Genomic DNA, 22,406 nt, shown 5'->3' on the forward strand with positions numbered 1-22,406 from the left:
AGTTCGATGTCGTAAGCATGCTTGCTTGTTGTGAGAAACACTTCTCGACTTGTGGTGGTTGCTTAGTGGTGTTGGACTGCTACGCACGTGGTTGCGGGATGAAATTTCGGCGCCGGCGGCCGCACTTCTATGGGCGCGAAATGCGAAAGCGCCCGCGCACTTAAATTTAGATCCACGTTAAAAAAAATCTGGTGGTCCAAAATATTACTGAGTTCCCCACTACGGCGTGCCTCATATCCAGATTGTGCTTCTGATACCCAAAGTGCCATAATTTAGTTTAGGAACTTCGCTGCAATGTGCGTGCTGTTTACTTCTTTGGCACGATATGGATGGTGGTAGTCATAAATCTGACGTCCTTTCTCAAGCATCGGTGGTCCAAAATGGGCCTCAGTGTCTTCGATTGCCATAACACCATAATGTAGAAGAATCGACACGTTAGTAGCCACCTCGGTGTTTCGCGGGACTGACACAGTGGTGCTGACGGCTGAGCCGATCGCTGCGACACCTGACCATTGAAGGTAGCCCATGGAAGGACACCTTATCGAAAAAGATTGTCTGGCTTGTGTTTTTTCTACCAGACATCGTCTTTACAACTTTTTTTCTGTGTGCTTGTAGTGGCTTGGCCATTTCTTGTTCAACACAAAAGATGTGTTGATACTCGTAAAGAGTTGAGACCTACGTTTTAGTCTCCCTTTGCGGTTTCCGCCCCGAAAACGAAAGAAGCCGCCCAATGGGGACTCATCTCGTCAACAAATTCGTTCCTGGCTTTAGATGTTGAAAGGCTAGAAGGCGTTTTACACTTGCTATCAGGATGCGTTGGTTGGCAAGAACCAGGAGCATTTCCACTGAAAATATTGTATAAAGGATTTTGCAAGCACTTAGCTATCACGGTACCTGAAAAATACGGCGAATTAATTTCTACTTCAGCTTCTGGGACTTCAATATTCCGGCCATCCGCCAGTAGCATTATACTTTTGAACCGATTAAAGCATTTACGGTTCTGAGAGCACATCGCACCACAGTGGTGTTGCTGCCAGTGTCGCATAGTACGGAAACATCTTAGGCGTAGAGTACGCCGCTCTACAGCGGCATATCATGGGTTTGTAACAAGTTTGTTGCATTCCTGTGATCTTTACAATGTAGGACGCGCGATAACACTTGTTTTTCTGCCTCGTTTTCTGGCGACATACAGCAGGCAGAAGTTGTACTTGAGGCATTTTTCTTAATCCTGCATTCCCGCGTGTTATGTCTCGGAAAGTGCAAATAATCGCAGTGAGGGCTATTTGAAATGACGTCACAGTCATAAGGCTTTGTGCATAATTACTGTAAAGGAAGCGCTTGACTGAGTTTATTTCTGCGCTTGCGTCGTCGTCTCTTGGGTAGCGGTTATCTGTCTTCTCCTTGAGTGTGGGCAAATTGACCAGTCAGATAAGATCGACAGCCTGGCAGTGTACTGCTTGAAAATCTCTCCATCCTGCGGCTTGCTGTGGCGCAACGTTTCGCGGTAGCCATCACCCCTAAACCTAAAACATCGTAGCAATGCTAGTTTGGTCTTGTCGTAGCCGAGAGAGTTCTCCGGAAACAACCGACTAAACAACCTCAACGCTTCACCGTCGAGACATAGGCTGAGAGCTGTGGTCTATTTCTCTTTTGTTCAACACTGTCCGGTGGCTACGCATTCAAACCGCTTCAGGCATGCGTCCAGGTCATTGTGGATTTTTTTTTTTGAAGAGAGGGATGATGCTGTGCAGGTTTACGAGAACTTCCGGTTATGAATGGTTGTTTGCAAGCGACTGAGACATATTTACATGACTGCCTCCTCCACCGATCTCCCCTAGCATTATGCGTAATTTTAAAATATTTTCCTCACTCTCTAGTAGAGCCTTTGCCGCCTCACAATCCACACACGCTTTTCACCTGCCCTGCTCTGTTCCTCATCGATCCTCTCTTTCAGTTCTGGACTGACAAGACCCATGCGTTCAGCTAAAGCGCTAATATCTTCGTTACTCATCTCGCGTCTACTTTAAGCACGCTGTGTCGCAAGTGGCTTTGCCCTGTCACGGATGCCAATTTGTGAAAACAGGTTCTTGTGAAGGTGTCGCGCACGCAAGGGCAATCTTGGTGCGCGACGGTGGTGGGCAACCTTGGTGCGCAGAAGATGTGCTGAGGAAGTTGGAGGCACTTCTTAAACGCGAGGTATGGCTGTGCATGAATATGCACTTTGTAGTTACGACAGCACCGGCTTAATGAAGTTTTCGTGTGTTCAATCTCTAACGTGCGATGGACATCAAAGTGCAGCGTGCAAAGCAAATTTCTATGGTCCCCGCTGTGATCGCCGCTGACCTTAATATTAAAGACCGTAACGGTCTTCTTAGCACTGTTACATGTCCCCATGCGTCTGCGCGCTTTCCGACGAGGTTTACGGGATAAAATTCCATTACAAGGTCGGGAATTGCAGCCTTCCATTCGTCCGAAACTTGAATTTCCCGTCAATGTGGCCAGGAGAAGTGTCACCAGTGGGCATTTCCGCAGATGCGAAGCGTTCTGTATTGTCGGCTATGGTTTCTCTGTTGCTACGGCTGTGCCGCAAGGAAGGTGATGGTGTTCATCCTTGAAATTAGTAAGAGGTATCCGCGACTGCCATCACGAACCTGCTTAAGGCTTTTTGACGCGCATACAACTTACAGCAAGAAAAGCGAGGCGTTGCGTTCAGCAATTGCATCGCTCTCTTGCAATCCTTCGCACGTGACATCAACCGTCAACGTGGTGTCACTGGAAAAAGAGCTTCTGAGTGCCTGCTGAACCTCAACACGGATTCAACACAAGTTCGCGAACACGGTTGGTGCTGCTGCTCCTAGAGGCTGTGAACGTGCCGGCAATTGATGCTGTCGGTCTGATAACGCAGACCGCTGATGCAGAACTTCCACCATCGTGATGGAGAAATTACCCTACAGTCGGCTGACGGCTTCATCTATAGACTCTGGCACACTCTTTGGGGGGCTCCACACCATACCTGCAGTGAGTAGTTCCTTCGTACCGCGCATAAGGTGAAGCAGCTCTCTCTCCTCTGGCATGGCGGTATCCGACTGTTTGAAGAGGCGCGTCGTGTCTTCAACGTACATTGTAAGTCCTACTTGGCAGATGAGCAAGGGACTGGAGAGCACGTTCAGATCGTTTCCGGCGATCGGCACTTGTGTTACAGTCGACGAGCGAGTATGTTAGCACGCCTTCTCTATATTAGAACCTGCTGGGGGCGCTGTCCTCCAAGCTGACGTACACGCCGCGAAATTTTGTGGCGTCATCGCGGTGACTGCAATGAGCGACGCGTTCATACTCACTCAGCCAGCTCTTCGTATCTTCAGATAGTTTTCGGTGAAAAGTATTCGGCATCTGAAGGGTCTCAGTGGTAAAGCAAATCAGCGTGGGGCCTTCCCTAGCGGTTTGAGTTCGTGTCGTAGTCGCACTATTCTGGCTGCAGGAATCGTTGGCCTTGATTTTCCCGATGCACTGTGTTCTCCACGGCTGCAGAGCTGGTATGCGGGCTACTGTACGGGGTCTGGTACATAGTGTACGTCGTTGTACTCCACACGTCAATGATATGTGTGGTGCACAGTTTTCGTCACCTAAGCGAATTACAAAAAGGACAGCCTTCGGTTTTACCGAACCCCCACACTTGACGATGGTGCGCAGACTAGTACCTCTACTACCTCGTCTTCTATACTATGCCATAAAACCAATACCAGGTGGCAACATCAATCATTCTAAATACTTTTAGTTACTTCGGACAAAACTTTGGCTGGTTACAAAATTACAAACGGTATCACAGGGGTGACTACAGTTTATTGTGCAATATTGTCACGTAGTAGTGACGGTCAAGAATAGAGTATGTGGGTGAAACTAGGAGTGCCTCCCTGCGGTCAAGAATACAGCAGCAAGACTATGAATGACTAAAAACGTTTTATTGGCTGAATCTGTGCCCACAAAAGCAAGTTATACTCAAAGCACCGCCATAGAGGCGAACACAGTCGGTGATTGTCGAAATATGATCAGTTTGTTAAGTGCGTCGGCTTAATCACCTTATGTATGCTTAGTCGCCAAATGTTCCAGAGTAATCGGTGGTGCTTGCTTGTCTTCCAGAAAGTACTATACAATGCGTGTCGCACATACATCCAATTCCATTACACAGAGTTCGGTGCAAACAAAGAGCGGATAGAACCGTCGATAAGATCGATACATGAGAGCACGTCCTCCGCTGAGTGATTACATTTGTTAGACGGCGAAAAGCTGTCAGCCTAGCAAGATAATTAAGTACAAGTGTAAATATTGACGTTTTTTTTTTACTTTTTGTACCATAAGTTGCTAACCAACCAAAATATTATATGAAGTGATGGTGTGATGAATATTTTTGAAAAAGATCACTAACGTTTTTTCACATGAGCTGCTAAAAGAGTGATTACACTAACGCTGTATCGTAGTATAAGAGCCTAAGGACTACGCTAAAATAAAAGAGAGCTAAAACTGGAATCTATTAGATTCCAGTTTGAAGTGAAGTGAAGGTGGTACTGAACTAAAACACAATATATTTGAAAAGCGATTGCATATTTCTACAATAATTGAGTGAATGTGAGACGCACAGGAGGTTGTGCAAAAAATTTTGTGCTCATTTGCTATGTTTCGATTTTATTGATGCAAGGTTGTATTTCATTTGCTCGTATTTCGGGGCCAAATTTAATACATCGCGATGGCTACCATTCCATAACCTTTTGTAAATCCACAAAATGAAATGCACTAAGCCATTAAATTTCCACGTGGCTTATCATTTATCTCTGGCAGTTTGGTTTGTGCCATGGTTGGTGCCTGGGCTTTTGAGGTTGTTGGCCAACTCTCTACAACTTCCTTGCATTCGTCCTTTTTATAAATGTCGTAGCTTCGCTCCTGTGAGCACAGAAGGTCGTAGATAAATGAGCAACATGACGGGACATTGTCTTTATATTTGTCATTCACCCAGAGCTCGCAGCCTGAAAAGCAAGTTCATACTTATTGCAACATATAAATCTGTGCTCTCAATTTGTGATAAAGAAGGAATATGAAAAAAAATTACGGTTGCAACGCTACTATTCCTAAACTGTACTTTGAAGACCAAATGCAAATAGAAACATAAATCACAGGGACGTGGAAACGAAAAAAATCAACAGTGGGCGCTGTAGGTTGGTCTCCTAGTGTTAATAAACATGCACACTAAAGCGTTTTGCATCGGGGAAAACTGCCCTCCTTAGTCGCTGGCACGTTCCAACTACATTTGCCTGGTTTCAATAACAGCCACGGCGGTCGCATTCCCATGGAGGCAAAATGCAAATACGATCGTGCACACAGATTTAGGTGTATGAAAAAGAAACCTAGGTGGTCAAAATTATCCCGCAATCCCTTATTGCGGCGTGCCTCAAGAACTGCACTGGGTAAGGCAGTTCGTCGAGGTACGCAGTGGAGTCGCACCGTGGGTGTAGCGCTGACTCGCACTTATACTCTTTCGTGCGTTTGGTGACTTCATTGACTAGTGTACGCATTTCCATTAACAAATTAGTAATATCTTCATCTTGGGTTGAATCTGACGGCACTTATTCGGCAGCCGTATTTCGATGGGCGCAAAATGGAAAAATACCCGTGCACTTAGATTGAGGCGCACGTTATGGAACCCCAGGTGGTCCAAATATTTGGAGTCCCCCACTGGCGTGTCTCATAATCAAATCGTGGTGTTGGCCCGTAAAACCCCACAATTTGACTTTAATTTTCCTGCGGCTATTAAGAAAAAGAGCTGATTTGTTCGGCATATTAATGCGTACACTTCACTTTGACGCGGTGAGTGCGGGCTTTTGTGACGTCGCGTGACAGGATGGCGCAGTGGCGCCACCCGCAAACGTTTGACCAACAGCAGAGAGAATGGCTAAAAAGACTTCGAGTCAGAAATAATTACGTTCCTTTCGTTCGGTCTAATCATGCATGATTAGCATGCACATATCATATCCGATAGGGTCATTTTCGCGGTTTTCGTGAGGTCGTGTAACAGACAGGTGAGGTGCTGGTGGCTCGAAAATTGTCTGACCAATCGTGGACGGCTTAATTGCAGAACTCGTATAGAATAGTTCGTAATAGCCTTACGTTATAGCGTCTATGGTTGATGTAGATATGCACAAGAATACATAAAGCTGTAGAAAATTATGGACGAGCCCATATGACACGAGCGCAGTGTCACACTGAATTGCCGTGAAATCACTAAATATGGTCCAAATAAGGCAAGATTGTTTACCAAGGTTGTTGATTTAATATGTTTACGTGTATCTGAAAAAGAAACATGCATGTCCAACACACATTTTTGAATTTATGTGAAGCGATGCTTGTGTGAAGAGGTTACTCGAATGTTATAGGACTACTTATTTAATTCCTCCTTTTTTGCGCAATGAGGAAACACATGCGTCAGCCATGCTACGCAATGTGACACTGAAGGTGATCACCTCAAAGAACTAGCTGGCGTTAGCAACATAGGAATACGTGAGCTATTATGACGTAATGGGGACAGAATAGGGATGTTGTTCTGGCGGGCCGAAGTTCGGTCCCAGCATTGGGTACGTATTTCATTTGTATTTTACTTACGAGCAATTCGGAATGGAAGAAACAGCCCACCGCATTAACCAGTAGCCATAAGAAAGTCGGGGAGATTTCACAATGAAAGCTTCGCTTTAAAGATGGGGCATGTCCAGAGTACACATGCGAATTGTCGCATTGGTCTCCTGTTCTTGTTCACCTTGTCGCGCACTATTGAAATATTTACCACTGAGGAGTACATACCCTTTCCATCCTTTTCTCTTGGGATGTTGATGAGATCGCAGCTTGCGCCATCAGTGAATATAACGGGATCGACCGATTTAGGCTGACCTAAGGAAAAATAAATGCTTTATTATTTCTCGTCAAGTGATATACGAATAATAATTTTAGTGAGCATGTTTTTTTTTTATTTCGCAATTATAACAGCCATATGAGTGCGAAAATACTGGGGTATGCTTTCATGATATATTATGCATGTGCTGGTACTATTGAAAATTGCACAACGAGAACGCTGGTCAGCGAAACTTTAAGGAAGGAAAAATTATGTTGTTTTGCAGTCGCAACCCTGATTGCTCTCGAAGAATAGATATTCGCGATTTTAATTTATCATTTAGGTGGGACACTTGGTCTGGTTGATATTTTACGCGCTTAGGAGCAGAGATCGTTCATAACTCGACTATGTTACGATGGCGGTTGGCTTTAGTATTTACTTTCACTACCGCGCTGCAAAACTTAAGATCTAAGTACGAAGTTATCAGGGTTTTTCATTTTATACCGAGGCTAACGACCACAACGATGAAGACCTCACAAAATAAGGCATCAATAATGCTCTGCGTTAGCTTGCAATGCATTTTTGCAATTTACACGAGACTCGTAAGGGCGCCCACCTTATATTATCTATAATATTCTCTAAAAGGACCGGAAAAGTTGAATAATTACGGACCTATAGTTTGGTTGATAACACCACATATTATCCTACTTTCAAATAGAGCTGCTCACAGAAAAAAAAAAAAAACAATATTTGAATAATGGAATATGGTGGCCGACTTCGAAGCAGCAACAAAACACAAAATGAACACGAGAGCTCAACTACATCGGCCGTGTTTATCCATTCTGTGATTCATCGTTCTTTGAAAGTGCACTACCATACTCCATCATCACTCACCAACTAGCCCACCAGCACGTCTCATGCAATACTCGAATGCAGCCCATTCGCATCACTTAACTAAAGAAAATACCAAATCTTCGGAGAATAAGCAAACGTTCTTGAAAGTGTTACAAAGTTCGAAATCTGTTCTGTGATGTATATATACCAGCCGTCGCGGCCCAATGCGTGTTCTCATGTGAATATATGAAAGCGTATCTGAACGCTTTGGAATATATTGTGGCGAGCCACCATAGTCGAACGGTCATATCAAAACTGTGCCGTATCATTATCAGTCATATAGGAAACCGACGTAATTATTGACAAGAAAAATATCAACCATGGCTCGGAAGAAGAGGTCACACGTGGAATAATAATCTTGCCAACATTATTCACTGCATTGCGTTGCAGTTATTATTAAAGAAACGATAAAATTGGAGTATATGGGCTAGAGTCAAAACGGGAGAATCCACCACCTTCATTTTGCAGACGACTGCTTCTTCAGACACACTGGAATAACACTGCTCAGACGATATCACTGATCCAGTCCGTGGTTCGCCAGGAAATCGCTAAGATGTGTCTTCCCAGCACCTGCTCCTTGAGTCGCCCTGACAGCCACCCAGCTCCTATGCATCGGCCTATCGCAGTCATTCTCACAATGTCCTTTATCCCTGCGCTACCAGGAATCCATCGGACTGGCGTACACCTGACGACAGGCCGATCTGTTTCTGCTGCGGCCAAATCAGTCACGTTTCCGATCACTGCCGGTGCCGTTGGCCATCCCCTCCTCGAAACGCCTTCTGGAATTCAAGTTCGCCCCGAGTTCCTCACCCCGTCGCCTCTAGGACGCTTCCGACGCCACTACCTCGCCTCTAGGACGCTTCCGACGCCACTACCTCGACTCGCCGCAATGTCCCTCGTCCTCGCTTCAACGTCACCAGCCACGTCGGCTTCAACTTCACCGCTCGCCCTCGCCGCCCTACCCATGGACGTCGCAGCAGGAAACTAGGCAATGCAGCACATCGACGTGCTGTTGCAATGTCGGATTCACCGCAAAATCCTCATTTGACGCTGCTTACGAGACATAACCTTCTTGACGTCGAAGTTGATGGCACACCCGCCACAGCACTCATAGATCATCATCATCATCAGCCTAGTTACGCCCACTGCAGGGCAAAGGCCTCTCCCATACTTCTACAACTACCCCGCTCATGTACTAATTGTGGCCATGTTGTCCCTGCAAACGTCTTAATGTCATCCGCCCACCTAACTTTCTGCTGCCCCCTACTACGCTTCCCTTCCCTTGGAATCCAGTCCGTAACCCTTAGTGACCATCGGTTATCTTCCCTCCTTATTACATGTCCGGCGCATGCCCATTTCTTTTTCTTGATTTCAACTAAGATGTCATTTACCCGCGTTTGTTCCCTCACCCAATCTGCTCTTTTCTTATCCCTTAACGTTACACCTATCATTCTTCTTTCCATAGCTCGTTGCGTCGTCCTCAATTTCAGCAGAACCCTTTTCGTAAGCCTCCAGGTTTCTGCCCCGTAGGTGAGTACTGGTAAGACACAGCTGTTATACACTTTCCTCTTGAGGGATAGTGGCAACCTGCTGTTCATGATTTGAGAATGCCTGCCAAACGCTCCCCAGCCCATTCTTATTCTTCTGGTTATTTCCGTATGATGATCCGGATCCGCCGTCACTACCTGCCCTAAGTAGATGTATTCCCTTAGCACTTCCAGTGTCTCATTACCGATCGTGAACTGCTGTTCTCTTCCGAGACTGTTAAACATTACTTTAGTTTTCTGCAGATTAATTTTTAGACCCACCCTTCTGCTTTGCCTCTCGAGGTCAGTGAGCATGCATTGCAATTGGTCTCCTGAGTTACTAAGCAAGGCAACATCATCAGCGACTCGCAAGTTGCTAACGTATTCTCCATCAACTTTTATCCCCAATTCTTCCCACTGCAGGTCTGTAATACCTCCTGTTAACATGCTGTGAATAGCATTGGAGATATCGTGTCTCCCTGTCTGACGCCTTTCTTTATTGGGATTTTGTTGCTTTCTTTGTGGAGGATTACGGTGGCTGTGGAACCGCTATAGATATCTTCCAGTATCTTTACATATGGCTCATCTACACCCTGATTCCGTAGTGCCTTCATGACTGCTGATGTTTCGACTGAATCAAATGCTTTTTCGTAATCAATGAAGGCTATATATAAGGGTTGGTTATATTCCGCACATTTCTCTATCGCCTGATTGATAGTGTGAATATGGTCTATTGTTGAGTAGCCTTTACGGTATCCTGCCTGGTCCTTTGGTTGACAGAAGTCTAAGGTATTCCTGATTCTATTTGTGATTACCTTAGTAAATACTTTGTAGGCGAAGGACAGTAAGCTGATCGGTCTATAATTTTTCAAGTCTTTGGCGTCCCCTTTCTTATGGATTAGGATTATGCTAGCGTTCTTCCATGATTCCGGTACGTTCGAGGTCATGAGGCATTGTGTATACAGGGTGGCCAGTTTTTCTAGAACAATCTGCCCACCGTCCTTCAACAAATCTGCTGTTACCTGATCCTCCCCAGCTGCCTTCCCCCTTTGCATAGCTCCCAAGGCGTTCTTTACCTCTTCCGGCGTTACTTGTGGGATTTCAAGTTCCTCTGGCCTATTCTCTCTCACCTTATCGTCGCGGGTGTTACTGGTACTGTATAAATCTCTATAAAACTCTTCAGCCATTTGAACTATCTCATACACATTAGTAACGATATTACCGGCTTTGTCTCTTAACGCACACATCTGATTCTTGCCTATTCCTAGTTTCTTCTTCACTGCTTTTAGGCTTCCTCCGTTCCTGAGAGCCTGTTCAATTTTATCCATATTATAGTTCCTTATGTCCGCTGTCTTACGCTTGTTGATTAACTTGTTGATTAACTCTTTCGTCTCCTGTGATAGCTTACTGGTTTCCTGTTTAACGGCGTTACCACCGACTTCTATTGCGCACTCCTTAATGATGCCCATAAGATTGTCGTTCATTGCTTCAACACTATGGTCCTCTTCCTGGGTTAAAGCCGAATACCTGTTCTGTAGCTTGATCAGGAATTCCTCATTCGTCATTCCTTGATCCGGAATTCCTCACTCATTCATTGGCTTCTTATGTACCAGTTTCTTCCGTTCCCTCCTCAAGTCAAGGCTAATTCGAGTTCTTACCATCCTATGGTCACTGCAGCGCACCTTGCCGAGCACGTCTACATCTTGTATGATGCCAGGGTTCGCGCAGAGTATGAAGTCGATTTCATTTCTAGTCTCACCATTCGGGCTCCTCCACGTCCACTTTCGGCTAACCCGCTTGCGGAAAAAGGTATTCATTATCCGCATATTATTCCGTTCTGCAAACTCTACTAATAACTGTCCTCTGCTATTCCGAGAGCCTATGCCATATTCCCCCACTGACTTGTCTTCGGCCTGCTTCTTGCCTACCCTGGCATTGAAATCGCCCATCAGTATACTGTATTTTGTTTTGACTTTACCCATCGCCGATTCCACGTCTTCATAGAAGCTTTCAACTTCCTGGTCATCATGACTAGATGTAGCGGCGTAGACCTGTACAACCTTCATTTTGTACCTCCTATTAAGTTTCACAACAAGACATGCCACCCTCTCGTTAATGCTATAGAATTTCTGTATGTTACCAGCTATGTTCTTATTAATCAGGAATCAGACTCCTAGTTCTCGTCTCTCTGCTAAGCCCCGGTAGCACAGGACGTGCCCGCTTTTTAGCACTGTATATGCTTCTTTTGGCCTCCTAACTTCACTGAGCCCTATTATATCCCATTTACTGCCCTCTAATTCCTCTAATAGCACTGCTAGACTCGCCTCACTAGATACCGTTCTAGCGTTAAACGTTGCCAGGTTCATATTCCAATGGCGGCCTGTCCATCTCCTGTCCAGATACGAGAGCACAAATGTCGGTTATCACCAGCCTCTTCACCGCCATTTAAGGAAACTTGTTAGGCCTGCCGTTACTGAACTCGTAGGAATCGCCGACGGCAGCACGGTAACAGCGGTCGAAATGTGTACTGCACGTGTGAGCATTTAAAGCCGTCATACGGTCATCCTTTTCACTGTGCTTGCCCAATGCCCCGATGACCTCATCCTTGGCCTAGACTTCCTCTCTGCCCATTCAGGGCTCATCGATTGTTCCTCAAGTAATGTGCGTCTTCACCTGCCTCTGCTGGACGTTCCTCCGACACACACGAAATTCGCATAATATAGACTGAGTTTGTACCGCTTCCACCACAGGTTTTGACATACATCGATATGTCGCCTTCTACGCGAGTTCCCGGTGGTGATTACCTCTCCGATCCTATAACTGCCATCGTTCCCACCCACAACGTTACTGTCCCGTATACAATAGTGAGGGTCACAGACAATCGCACGTATCTCGCTGTGGTGAATTTCGGGCTCACTAAGTAAATTATTCCTAAAGGTATTATCTTGGCTTTGATAACTCCTTTAGAAATTAGCTGCGGTGAGATTTTTGCCGTAGACGCTTCCTGTGAGCCTTTGCGGTCTGCAAACTGTACTAACACCGTCAATCGGACAATGATTGCCCCGAATTTCACACCTGCGGAGGCTGAGCAGCTCTGCAGTCTATTGTTTTTACACAAAGACATAGTTGACCTCAACAACCGGCCCTTAGGCCAGACGTCACTTGTCAAATATCGTATACATACAGGTGATAATCCACCCGTTCATTGGCGACATTAGAGTTTCAGCTTCGGAGCGCCACGTCATCAAAACGAAAGTGGACAAGATGCTAGCGAAAGACATCATTGAGTCATCGTCAAGTCCCAGGGTGACACCTGTCGTGCTGTTCAAAAAGAAGGACGGCGCATGGAGATTCTGCGTTGATTACTGCCTTGTCAACCGCATCACGAAGAAGGACGTCTACCCTCTACCTCGTATCGATGACGCCCTCGATTGCTTATTGGGGTATTTTTCATCCATCGAACTAGAGTTCGAATATTGGCAAATCGCTGTGGATGATCTCGATCGTGAAAATACCGCCTTTATAACGCCTGGCGATCCTTACCTCTTCAAAATTTATGCATTTTGGGCTATGCAACGCTCTGCCTACCATTTAGTGTATGATGGAGTCATTACTCTAAACATTCAAGTGGTCGACTTGTCTCTGCTACTTTGATGACGTTATTGTGTTCTCGCCCACATTGAGCAGCACACACATTGAGCGCCTTTCAGTTGTACTTGCTGTTTTTCGCTAAGCCAGTTTACAGCCCAGCCCCAAGAAATGTAACTGCGGTCACAGTGAGATTGCTGTCCTTGGACATGCCGTCAATGCGACTGGCATCCGACCAGGCCCGGAGACAATTTGCGCCACGAAACTTTCCTGTTCCACAGTCCGCAAAATATGTCCGACGTTTCCTGGGCCTGTGCTCTTACTTCCGCCGCTTTGTTAAAGATTTTGCCACCATGGCACGCCCTTTAACAGTTCTCCTAAACAAAAGTGTACCGTTTTTATGGCGAGCTGCTCAGGCCGCAGCGTTTTTTTCACCCTACCATGTTCATCATCCCACCGGTTCTAAGACACATCCCTACTTCAGCGCCTAGAGAGGAGCGCACCGATCCCAGTGGCCAGTGTGCACTTCGGTGCATATTCGGTGCATATTCGGTGCTGTCTTGGCACAAGTTCTCCACGGTCATGAACATGTGATCGTGTAGGCTAGCTGTCTTGTGTCACCTGCGGAGCGGAATTACTCTTTTACCGAGCGCGAACATTTGGCCCTTTTGTAAGCCTTAGTGAAATTCCGCACCTATATATACGGTCGGCCCTTTCCTATCGTAACGGTACACCACGCCCTCTGTAGGCTTTCGTCCTTAAATGATCCCACAGGTAGGCTTGAACCATGAAGATTTCTGGCTTCAAGAGTATTCCTATTCAGTGGTGTAGAGGTCTCGTCCCCTACACGAGGACGCCGACTGCTTGTCCCGTTACCCTGTACACACGCCCGCCACCGCCAACACGGACGCTTCCGCAAGTGTTCTTTCCATTTACCCAGCTTTTGGACATGGCCAACGAGCAACGCCATGACAATACCTTGAGGACCCTCACTGAGCAAATGGAATCTGCTCCTACTGATCCATCGTTCCGGTGGTTCGTCCTCAAAGACCGGATATTTTGCTGGCACGATCTTCCTGCTGGCGGTCCTCCCCTTCTCTTTGTCGTTCTTCAACACCTCCTCTCAACCGTGTTTCAGGAGCTTCATGATGCCCCAACTTGCGGACACCTTGGGGTTGCTCGCACTCAAGACCACGTGCGCCGCCCCTTCTACTGGCCCGGCTTTGCGCGCTCCGAACGGTGCTATGTAGCTGCTTGCAAGCTCTGTTAACATCGGAAAGAGCCAGCAATCGTTCCTGCGAGGTATTTACAGCCAATCGACACTCCACCACAGCCATTCTTGCGCATGAATTTGGATCGCTTTGGCCCTTTCCCCTAGCCCAGCTCCGGCAACTGGTGAATCGCTGTCGGTACTGATTATGCGACGAGCTGCGCAATCACTCGGGCACTTTCCACGAGCTGCGCAATCGACGTCGCAGATTTCCTACTCCGGGATGTCATTTTAGCACATTGCACCCCGGGACAGCTACTTACCGACCACGGCCGCACTTAGCTCTCTGAAGTCATCGCCGATATCCTACGCTCATGTTCTACCAAGCACAAACTGGCTGCCTCCTATAATCCCCAGACCAGCGGCATTACTGAGTGACTTAATCGGCCCATTACTGACATGCTATTGGAATACGTTTCACCCTACCACAAGGATTGGCATGTGGTGCTGCCCTGTCTCACGTTCGCCTAGAATTCATCACGCCACGATACAGCTGGGCATTCCCCTCTTACTTGCTCTTCGGTCATGACCTTGTATTACGATTGGACGGTTCTCTCCGCTTGGTAAGGGATTCGAGCACTGAGTATGCCCGCAACGCCATCGCCCATGCTGGCCATGCACGCCAGCTTTCCCGTACTCGTTTCCTTGCATCGCAGGAAACTTAACGGCACGCTTACAATCGCCGCCATCGTGACATATACTTTCCAGCAGGCTTTCTAGTACTATTTGGTCCCGTTGCCGCCGAGTGGGGCACTTTGAGAAGCTCCTTCCATGCTTCAGAAGGCCCTTACCGCGTTCTACTCAAGTGACCCATGTCACGAGATAATCCCCTTGAGCTCCGTCATGTGACATAACTCTTGCCTCAAACGCACCGTATATATTTATACCTATATTGCGGTATATATTGCCCTGTATAGAGAGAGAGATAGCAAATATAGGTAAGGCAGGCAGTTCAGCCAGAGGAGCGTCTGGTTTGCTACCCTACACTGGGGGAAGGGAAAAGGGGAACAGAAAGAGGAAAGCGGGATACAGGGAACACTGTGTGTACACGCAGCAAAGCACCTTGAAATCAGTCATGTCCAAGTAAGTGCTCCGCCGATACGTTACGCTGCCGTCATTCTGCTGTCTCGAGCTAATCTTGGTCCTTCCCTATCGCTGGTGATGCTCGTTGAAGTCACCAGTGAACACCTAGGAGCCGGTGGGCGTCTGCAATATGTTGCAGTAGATGGCAGTACATTGTTAAGGCACACCCCAGCCTTTTTGACTTCAGTGCGAACAGAATGTACCGGTTGAGCCATGACGCTTATTGAAGACTTGCAAGTACTGAATTCAGAGCATGCGGTATATGCATTGTACTTCGCACTGACGGAGTGTGCAGGATATTCAGAGCATTAAAAAAGTATTAATGAGAGACTGAATATCATAATCAGTTGCCAGTGTTCTTCGGGCAATTTGTCAGGAACCATCACTTGACGTGTCTCCGTCTCTAGCTGTGGCATCGGCTGTCGCATCGTCTCCGGCAAGGCATCGGCTGTGCCACCGACTGTGGCATCGGCGGTGGCTTCGGCTGCGGCGTCGGTTGTGACTTACGCTGTTGTTCTGACTTTGGCTGTTGTTTAGTAATGCGAATCAAGTTGTATTGTTCTCCACCATGACCTTGTCAGATTTAAATGGAATTGCGCCAAGCCTAGGGGGCAGAGGCATCACCGAGGCATCAGCGTTATTTGAAGTCCGACGGCATCCGGAGCGTCCCTTTCTAGCGGCCGTCTATAAACTGCTGCATATCCAGCAGCAGATTTAGCGGAAGCAAGCGCTCAAAAGCATTGGCACCTAAGACGCGTCGCGAAATATTTTGAAAAGATAGGTTTATTTTAAATGCGGGTAATCAATATTGTACGGGTGACCTAGTGGATAACTAAACTGGCTTGTATTGATTGCTTGAAGCAGCCGGCGCTTTCTATGGTCATTTCGGTCTACATGCACAACCTGTGTGTGTTGTGTGGTAAGTATACCAATGTAATTTTGCAGTATCTCTTCGCTAGACACGATAATTCTATCGTTTTAAAAACGTATTTATTATTTTTTTCTTTTGGTGTTACCCAGATGGTATTAGCAAGAATACGATCTCTTTCAAAGGCTTGGTGGCCTCAATAGATATTTCGTGGCTTCTCTAAAGCTTTCCTTTTGTTTTCGAAATTATGCATCCTGAAAATATTTTATATCTTTTCAGTTACCTGCATACGGCGTTCAGAAAACTGAGTTCTTGTGAAAGTATCCCCAACGTGTTGCACGCTATCGAAATTGTGCTGGAGTTTCTAGGGTTTAAAAGTATTAGGGAAGCTTTGAAAACAGTGCCTTTGTGCATGTAGCGTGTCTGGGGATGCAGGCGCGCTTTTTTGTTTGTTTGGTTACTGCCAAATAGATCATAATTACCAGGCATCTGGATTTGCGTGCCAGCCTCTCTCGTTCTATCTCTCTCTCAGAACACAGAACATAGAACTGCGCATTTCTTAGTCAACCGAAAAAGTACCTTTTCCGAATGCCGGGAAATGAGAAAGCTATTATTCATAATCGCACTGAACATGCCGAAAGTAGAACAACAATGTTAAGAGGAAGCTCCAACTCGGAGAGCCTAAACTATTATTTTCAAATCAATAAAGCCGAATCCGAATTTCCTAATTAATTCGTATAAAAAGCAGGAATTCTTTATCGAACAATCACTCAATTGGTTAACGCTTTAGTTAAAATTTTAACAATGTTTAAAAAAGATATTGCGAAATTCCTACACGAAATTTAGTTGTTCAATTCCGAGAGCCTGGCATGCATCTTATTATTGCTCTTTATACGCATTATTAGGTGTTGTTTACTGACTTGTCATAAAGAGTTTTGTTGCTACCTTTCAGAGTTGTATACTTGATTCATTAGTTTTTCAATAATTTTGCAAGGTTAAACAAATTTTGTGAAAATTCAGAATCCCCTGATTAGATTCAACAGGTCATGCCTTTTTCTTTTAGGTATAACAAACCTCACAAACGTCAGTGTGCAGATTAACAAGAAATACAATTTCTACTTTTTAATATATTTAAATAGAAAATTCCGAGGTGAAGCTTCTGCTTATTTCGACTTCAAAGACACTTTCCCGCCAGGTGCAGTTGTCACGCACTCTTGAATGTATCTTATGAAATATTCAAAAACTCATGGGCGTCTTATTGAAATTAATATTTTATGAAAACGATGTCATCATAGGTGATAAAAACCATAAAATGATCAGATTTTCTTTTACAGAAGAGTGTTTGGGATTAGCGGCGTAATAACCCTTTTTTGATTGTAACACGATCCAAGCAGTTACACCACTATTTATCTATTTCATGATGTCCTGTACGTCTGGACATTTTCGGAAACAAGTTTTTCCAAGAATCCGAACTATGAGCTCATCAGACAACGCCCTGTTTCATATTGTTCTTAAAACAGAGGAATGGAGGAGGACCAAACGTGCACGAACGCGAGGACGGGTGCTCACAGGGCGTCGTTACGTCCTGTTTGTTCCTGATTTGCTACTTTGTTTTGCCACTGCGTTCGTCAACAACTGTCTGGCAAACAGGCTCCGCAAAAGCCTGCTCTACTGAAAAGTACGCTTTTCATAGATCAGCTTTATGCTACTGGTCATACGCGGTTATATTTTTCAGAAGTCGTTTGATCATTTGTGAAAAAAGAAGTGCTAAAACATTTCTGTCTTGAAAAGAATGTTTAAGTGTACTGCATGAATAAAAATGACACCAGACTGAGAAATCGAGATGGGATGGTTTGGTGATGCTCATCGTAACGCCTTTTTTACTTTTGTTTGAAAGTGCTAAGTTTCTGTACTTCAGCAGATACGCTATGTATAAAGCTTTCACCTACGTAAAAAGAAAATTTTCACGTACATATGAGTTGATATTTTATATAATATATCTCAAGACAATGCTAGGGAAACTACAATTGAGTACATGCTATTCATGCTTACCATAATTATATTCATATTCAATTGCATTTTTAGTACTATAATTCGGTAGGGAAACAGCTGTTGCCTCTTCTTTAATGATGTGCCTGAAAAATATATTACGAAAATATAGTACTGCAAACGAGACAGTCATGTGAGATGTCTTAAAGCTTTCCTTAATGTTCAGAAAAAAATCGTTGCTTAGATCTGAACTGTGTGCAAGTCTACTAACCTCATGATTAGCGGCAAAGCATTTGGTAAACTTGATATAAAGCTTGGAGGCAAAGGCCATATTGAATAACGAACATGACAGGCCATTATTTTCTAGTGTGCTCGCTCATCTTGCCCGTATTTGTAAAATACTTATTAAAGGGAAGCTGTTCTTCCCTCTTCCTTGAACTTTATCGCTGATGCTGCTGAATGGTGGCTGTGCTGCTGAAAAGCTCATACATATGATGGCACTGTTAAAGTTATACCCCTACTTGCGATCATTTCTGCTTCGTCATATCATCGTGTACCTTCTATTGTCGTCTTTCTGTAGTAGGTATTACGCTGTTTTTTTTTCATTGTCTTCATGGGCACGGTTTTTACTGTGAAAAGGTGAGATAAGCGCAAGAATTGCTCTAGGTGGTCTGCATTAGCCAGTATCGGTGAATACTAACCGGAGGAGAAGATAACCGATGGTCATTAAGAGTTACGGAATGGATTCCAAGGGAAGGAAAGCGTAGCAGAGGGCGGCAGAAAGTTAGGTGGGCGGATGAGATTAAGAAGTTTGCAGGGACAACATGGCCACAATTAGTACATGACTGGGGTAGTTGGAAAAGTATGGGAGAGGCCTTTGCCCTGCAGTGGGCATAACCAGGCTGATGACGATGATTATGGTGAATACTAACATCATGTTGTGGTCATGCCATCATTCCCATGCAATCGTCGATGCACAGTCGTCGTCAGTCTAGCGTTGTGAAACGTTTCTGGTTATGCTGTAAACTTCATGCCGTCGTCATCGTACCACTGTCATCCCTGCTGGCTAGTCTTGCATAATCTACCAGCGCCGAACACGGTGCGAAGAAGCACCGGATATAGTGAGTAATTAGAAGGTCTGTAGCCTTTATTGAGTCACCCTCGCGCCTTCGTCGTCGTGGCGTCGCCGTCATGCAATCGATTTATTCTACTCTCAAGGTAGCGTTCTTGACAAACCATTGTAATTATTGCACGTCGTCAACTCACTGTCTTCATGCCGTTGTGATCATAGCAGCATATTATTCACATCTGCGCAGCATCGTCGCCATACTATCAACATCTATCCAGCTTGGGCATCACACTGTCGTCACACAGTCTAGTCATGCTTTCACCGTCACTCTGGTGACCTCGACCCGTGGTCTTTATGCCTTCATCCTTTGGTCGTCCTGGTGACATTCGCGTCATTGGGGCACTCTCGTGCCACTGTGATTTTTGTTATTCATTCATCGTCACACTATCGACATACTGCAAACATCGGCACCAAGTTATGTCACCGTCATCAACCTGTTGTCGTCACTCCAGCGCCGACATGCCATCATCGTCATGTCATCATCTTAGGCTGCTGAGCACGAGGTCGCGGGATCGAATCCCGGCCACGGCGGCCGCATTTTGATGGGGGCGAAATGCGAAAACACCCGTGTACTTAGATTTAGGTGCACGTTAAAGAACCCCTGGTGGTCGAAATTTCCGGAGTCCCCCACGACGGCGTGCCTCATAATCAGAAAGTGGTTTTGGCACGTAAAACCCCACAATCTAATCTCATCATGTCGTCATCATCACATCGTCGTCGTCATTTCGTCGGCACCACGCACTTATCATTATTACAGCATCGTGATACTACGTGGTCGTTTCATCACTGCCATTCTCTCAATGCCATACCGTCGCTGTCATTCAAGCATCGGCATAACGTAGTCGTCACGCTATCGCGGTGTCGCTGTGGTCGTCATGCCATCGTCGCCAAAACATCGTTGTCACTCTGGTGTAGTCATTCCATCATTCTAACGTCCTCGTCACATCATCATCCTCATTCCGTCTTCGACATGCCATTGTCGTCGTCGTATCATTGGCAGGCTGTCATGCTTGCTATATGTTGTGTATGTGTCATAGTGATGGAAGTGTTGTCACGCCAATGTCGTCCTGCCATCATTGTCATTTCATCATCGTCACTGCAATGTCGTCATAGAGTCATCTTCATGTCGTAGTGACCATTTTATTGTGCTCATGTGAGGCATGTGCTGGGTTCAACGAAACAAGATTAAGTTGAGCGAAGAAATTCGCACTTAAGATGCGTCCAACTGTGTTCCATGATCTCTACTTGCTAATTGTCACTAAAAAGGAAGAGCTTCCTTTACAAAAACCAATAAAAGCTTCGCCTAAACTGATTCCCTCGCGCATTGGATCCGCACAATTTTTGGGATGTTTTGGGGGGCCTGCTTGCTTCTTTTTCTGTTTAGCTTTCTTCAATTAACAGAATAGCAGTAACCCATGGCTGAGTGAAATCAATCGAAAATTCCTGAGACATTGAAAATGGGATCAGCGCCTGATGTCATACCTACGCCTGTTATCTGTATTCTATCGCAGCCACCAAAAATGTGCATTTGAATATTACAGTTGTAGATTAGACATCAACACGCCGAAAAGTCAAATAGAATATTTAGAAGGAAAAGCTTTTCCCTAACACTAGAATATATACCGCGAATATGCCATAGAAATATCGCCCGAAAATATCCACGCGAAATACAGCGCAATATTCTTTCAGCGACCTACACCGTGCTTTTCAATCATGCACATTTTGACTACGTAAAAAAAATATTAGGGCACCAAAACTATCTGGGACAGTCTGCGCGAATCTTCCGATTGTTATGTGAAGATTTGCAGCAACACTCACACTTCGTTTTCAGCTGTAACCAAATAATGGTACTCGCGCTCTCCTTTTTTAGTGCTTTCATCAAGGTTGAGCATTCTTAAACTCCAGCAGGTGAAATTTGTTTGCAGCGTTCTTTTAGTTTTTGCGATAGACCCTGAAATGAGATTGGTGGCTTCGGCTTGGTAGTACGTGGCCTCGCTGGTTTTGTTTAGAACCTGTAGTAGAGAAAAAAATTGGTATAAATTCGAAAGTAACAATTACTGTTTCGTTGTCTCGAAATAGTAAAAAAAAGCTTTTGCGATAGGAATAGCAGTTCAGATGTCTAGTTGCTACGCGATAATAAGCCGTTATTCAGTTTTTGCGGTGATAGCAGCCATATGGGCACTCCATACAAATTTTCGCGGTGTGTCACCGTCAGCGTCGGCGTTGCCATGCGGCGACACACATAACATTGCGAAGACAATTCCATCGGTGTTGCCATGTGACCCCGAACATATTTAGGTATATGTAAGGTACATGTTTGTGCATGCCATATATGCCGTATATGAATGTTTACTTTTCAACCACCAAACTGCTCAAACCAGGTTTTACATTCATGACTAAATTAATTTTCGGAATTTTGAGGAGGGCCGCCCGGAATAAAAGCCATGAAACGGCATTCACAGCTCTTGGTTTTATCTTAAACATTCTCGGACTATAAATAAAATTGCAAAACAATACAAGCGCTGAAAGGTGAAAGTGATTTAATTTTAATTCATTAGCACTTTTGGGGTAACGTAGTGGCGCCCGTAGAAATCATTACAGGGCCTACACAGCGTGGTAAAGCTTTTAAGAGTACCAAAAACTATTGCGCCCCCGTGTATCTACCGCCCGCGTTCACCGCACCCGCGCATAGCTAGAACACTGCCCGAGAAGTTCAAGCGCGGCACTATACATAGCTATCGCAGACAGTCCTTCGGCCTTCGGCTGAAGCTGCGTTTTTTAACTCATTTACTGCACCTGTATTTCGTAACGACGCGTTTCGCCGCGCTCGTACATCGACCACTTTAATCGCTGCGTACAAAATTTCTACCATAGGAACTACTGAAACCGAATCACCCTGTTCGTATCTGCGCCGCATTGTTCTGAGAATAAACCACTGTAAGAAGAAATAAAGCATGTAAGAACTATTATTTTTTACTCTAATACAAAATTGTACTTTCGAAAGTAACATTCTTGGTAGTTCATGGTAAAAATAAAGTTGGCGAGCAGCCTCGTTTGGCTATTCCGGAGTATTCTCTAACCAATATTGATAACTGTTCAGTTTCATCATATACTAGTCTGGTCCTCAAAAACAGCGCTTTTCTAATAGGTTAAGCAAAAAAGTGTGAAGTGCTAGTGCAAATCAGCCT

General features: G+C 45.2%; 1 long non-coding RNA gene across 1 annotated transcript; it reads right to left on the bottom strand.

Moving 5' to 3' along the window:
- Nucleotides 1-4,663: 4,663 nt before the first annotated feature.
- Nucleotides 4,664-21,259, bottom strand: LOC129387924 (uncharacterized). Its single transcript, XR_011890451.1, has 4 exons — nucleotides 21,037-21,259; nucleotides 18,153-18,235; nucleotides 6,844-6,930; nucleotides 4,664-5,018 (listed from the first exon to the last, which is right to left on the bottom strand). It is a non-coding gene; the product is annotated as an uncharacterized lncRNA (long non-coding RNA).
- Between the last annotated feature and the right edge of the window lie 1,147 nt (nucleotides 21,260-22,406).

Source organism: Dermacentor andersoni, chromosome 10 (assembly GCF_023375885.2).
Source record: "Dermacentor andersoni chromosome 10, qqDerAnde1_hic_scaffold, whole genome shotgun sequence".
NCBI lineage: Eukaryota > Metazoa > Arthropoda > Arachnida > Ixodida > Ixodidae > Dermacentor > Dermacentor andersoni.